The 4,115-nt window shown below is 40.5% G+C and overlaps 1 non-coding gene across 1 annotated transcript; it reads left to right on the top strand.

Moving 5' to 3' along the window:
- The first annotated feature begins 3,487 nt into the window (after nucleotides 1-3,487).
- LOC112787242 (small nucleolar RNA R71) lies at nucleotides 3,488-3,591 on the top strand. The gene has a single exon (XR_003194664.1). It is a non-coding gene; the product is annotated as a small nucleolar RNA R71 (small nucleolar RNA).
- The last annotated feature ends 524 nt before the right edge of the window (nucleotides 3,592-4,115 follow it).

Raw genomic sequence — 4,115 nt, 5'->3', positions numbered from 1 at the left:
TTTCTCTTCTTTGTTTTTCTTTTCTTTTCTTAGAGCTCCTTTGCTCCTTGTTTGCTTAGTGTCATGTGTTGCACAAGCCTTTGGCATTTTCTTTTTCTTATCAGTGCACTACACATATCCACTCCAGGCATTTTAGTTCACATTTCTTCTTGAGACATTGGTGCCCAGCACCTCTTTGTGTGACTAAATGTTTTGTATTTAGGTTGCTCTTGATAATGGACTTTTGGTTGATAATCCCGGGTTAGTTAACCCAAGTTACCAAGTGTTGAAACACTCCTCAGAACCTATTCATCCAAGCATATCCTTAATACATAAACACCACAGGCATTTGTCTCAGAAGTTCAAACCATTGGTGCCTAGCTTATTTTCTCAATTTTTTTGCTTTTTGGTTGCCCTTTTTCAGTGGATTTTTCTTCTTCTTTTTCTTTCTTTTTCATGGCCAAAGACATTTATTCATCAAGATCCATAGACAGTTTTCAATTTCTACACAAAAATGATAATTCTACACTCTATTTCCAGTGATCTGACTAAACAATCAAGCATGCATACCACCACTTAATTCTACTTGATTTGTCACTAATTGAGCCAAGTTACTTTTGTTCAAACTTTTCTTTTATTTTTGGAAACAGAACAAGCATGGCAAGCATTTGTTTAAGAAGGTGAAGTTATATCCAAACATCTAGGCATTCACTTTATTCAAAGCAATAAACAGACAAACATACTAGAAACTTCACATTCCAGAAAGATTCAACAATTACAGTTTAAACCAGAACAAGCATGCTTTTGTTTGCCCTTTTTAAAGAATTGTCAAGGAACAACACCACCTTGTGAAATTCCTTGTTTTCTCTTTGTTGCCAGGAAACAATTTGATTTCTCCTTCTTCTCCTAGTTGTTGCTTCATGCTTTAAGATCCTTGTTTCCTTTCCTGCAAAGAGTGATGAAGTTGCTTGCTTCTCAAGCACTTGAGTGGTTAGCTCAACTATGTATGGGTAAGTGTCTGAGTCTTAAGTTGGTGTGTGAACACCAAACTTAGTCTCCTACTTACTTCTCTGTTCTTTGAATCCTTGAGTTCTCCTTGGAATGAAGTTGCTGCTAAGGATTTTAAGCATTTCTGTGATTGCTTAGAATGGTTGTTCCTTTCATATAATTCAAAGGTTGTTGTGTTCAGTTGATCTTTATGGTGGAACACTAAACTTAGAGTCACACATTCCCCTTTGAATTATTGATCCACGAATTCATTGTTTGGTGTGAAACACCAAACTTAATTCTTTGCAATGCACAGAAACTACTTCACCTTTTTATTGAAACAAATAAAAGAAACAGCAAGGGAGTATTACCTCAGGTTGGGTTGCCTCCCAATAAGCGCTTCTTTAACGTCATTAGCTTGACGGTTGCCCCTTGTTAGGGTGGATTGTAGTGCTTGATGTCCTCTCCTCTCACTATGAAAACGTCCCCATTTGATTCCTTCATGATTTCCAAATGTTCCATAGAAAGAACTTTCCTGATTGTGAACACTTGAGGGAGCTGGGAAGGAATGGTTTTTAGGCCAGGTAGGATTGGCAGATAATGACTTGATATCACTTTATCTCCCGGAGAGAAACCTTCAGTGGGAATTTTCTTGTTTCTCCACCCTCTTGGCAATTTCTTTACAATTCTTCCCTTTCTCTTGAGGATTTCTTCATTGACCCTTATGCCAGGAGGATCCTTCTGATCTGTTTCTATTGATTCTTGTGGCTTTAACTCTTGCAATTCTTGTTTGCCTTCCAAGGACTGTTTCAGAGTTTCAGCTGCTGGATTGCTTTCCTCCAAACACAGATGGCTACTATCATCCTTAGGCTTTTCAGGTTCTGGTTCAGGCTCAGATGCAGGTTTGAAAACATTGAAAATGAGCTATTCATCATGTATTCTCAAGATTAGCTCTCCTTGTTCTACATCTATGAGCGCTCTAGCAGTGGCTAGAAATGGCCTTCCCAGAATGATAGGGTGTAGGTAGCTTTCCTCCATGTCCAAAATGACAAAGTCTGTGGGGAAGAAATAATTTCCCACTTTCACCAGCACATTTTCAACTACCCCTTTAGCTTGCTTCTGAGTTTTGTCAGCCAGTTGTATGATTACATCAGTGGATCTCACCTCATTCAGTTGTAGCCTCTTCATAAGAGTCAGAGGCATCACATTTATGCTAGCTCCTAGATCACAGAATCCTCTGTCAATTTTTGTTTCCCCTATGATGCAGGGGATATGAAAACTTCCTGGGTCTGTTTTCTTAGAGACTATGTCCTTCTTGATGAGGGCACTGCATTCTTTGTTCATTATTACAGTTTGTCCTCCCTTCAAAACTCTTTTCTTGCTCAGCAATTCCTTTAAATACTTGATATGTGTAGGCATCTGCTGGAGAATCTCAAGAAAGGGAATATTGATATGGAGAGACTTAAATGTCTCTAAAAACCTTGAATAGGTTTTCCCTTTTTCACCTCCTCCTAACCTCTGAGGAAATGGTGCTTTTGGTTGGTATGTTTCCAGCATGCCTTTTTGCAGTTCCTTGGCTTGCTCAGTTTCACTTTCCTGCTTAGCTTCTTCCACACCTTCCTTCAAGATTTCTGGCTCCTGTTCTGAGGGTCTGATTCCTTCTTCTTCTGAGACTTCCTTCAATATGGTGATGGCCTTGCATTCTTCCCATCTCACTCCCTTTTGTTCCCCTTTAGGATTCTTTTCTGTGTTACTAGGGAACACTGCAGTTGACTTGGGGGCCTGTTGAGATAGCTCTCCTACTTGAGACTCCATCCTCTTGAGTTTTTCACCATGGTTCCTTAAGGTAGATCTCACATCATCCCTAAAGCTTTTCAACTCACTTATGTCCTGACCCATGTTTGCCAGCATTCCTTCTATCCTGTTTAATTGATCTTGAAATTGTTGGTTCGGATTAGGTTGGGTAGGTTGATTATTTTGGCCATGATATGATGGTTGGGAGTAAGTGTTTTGTGTGGCTTGGTATGATCTTTGGTTGGAGTTTTGGTATGTGGACTTGTTATGTTGGTTTTGCTGGTTTCCCCACCCAAAGTTTGGGTGGTTTTTCCAGCCTGGGTTGTAAGTGTTGGAATGTGGATCATATGGTTGCCTTTGTTGATTTCCTATATAATTGGCCTCTTCCCAATCACCTCCTTCAGTGCTTACTTCCTCTTGATCTTGTGTGTGTATTGCAGCCACTTGCTTTGTTTCTAATTTCCTGGTGAACTCTGCTAGTTGCTTGGCAAACACCTTGTTTTGGGCTAAAATTGTATCAACATGGTTCAGCTCCATGACTCCCTTAGTGTTGTGTCTCTCTGAAGCATAGTAGTACTCATTCTCAGCCACTGTCTCAATCACTTCAATGGCTTCTTCCACAGTCTTTTTCCTGTTCAATGAACCTCCTGATGAATGGTCTACAGCCTTCCTTGATTCATAAGAAAGTCCATCATAGAAAATATGCAATTGCACCCAGTCATGGAACATGTCTGGTGGGCATTTCCTTGTCAAATCCTTGAATCTCTCCCATGCCTCGTAGAGAGTTTCACCATCTTGTTGTCTAAAAGTCTGAACCTCAGATCGAAGCCTATTGACCTTTTGTGGGGGGTAGAAACGTGCCAGAAACTTGCTTTCCACCTCATCCCAGGTTGTTAGGCTCCCCCTTGGGAATGATTCCAGCCACTTAGCTGCCTTGTCCCTAAGTGAAAATGGGAACAAGAGCAGTTTATAGGTATCTTCCTGGACTCCATTGGACTTCACAGTGTCGCAAATTCTCAGGAATTTTGTGAGATGTTGGTTTGGATCTTCATTAGCACTCCCACCAAATTCACAATGATCCTCCACAAGTGATATTAGCTGTGGTTTGAGTTCAAAATTGTTGGCCTGAATGGGTGGTTTCTGAATGCTGCTACCACAATTCCCAGAAGTTGGGTTTATGTATGAACCAAGAACCCTCCTCTCAGGAATGGCATTGTTTCCATCAGCCCTCTCATGGTTGTGAACTTCTCTATCCATGTTGAGATCTAAAGCTTCCTCAAAATTGTCCTCAGATTCTCCTTCAGATTCCTCTTCTCTCAGTACTCTCTTCCCTCTTGCTTCCCTTCTAAGTCTAT

This window comes from Arachis hypogaea, chromosome 20 (assembly GCF_003086295.3).
Source record: "Arachis hypogaea cultivar Tifrunner chromosome 20, arahy.Tifrunner.gnm2.J5K5, whole genome shotgun sequence".
NCBI classification, from domain to species: Eukaryota; Viridiplantae; Streptophyta; class Magnoliopsida; order Fabales; family Fabaceae; genus Arachis; species Arachis hypogaea.
The sequence above is the reverse complement of the archived record's forward strand: the minus strand, read 5'-3'. Positions and strand labels throughout refer to the sequence as shown.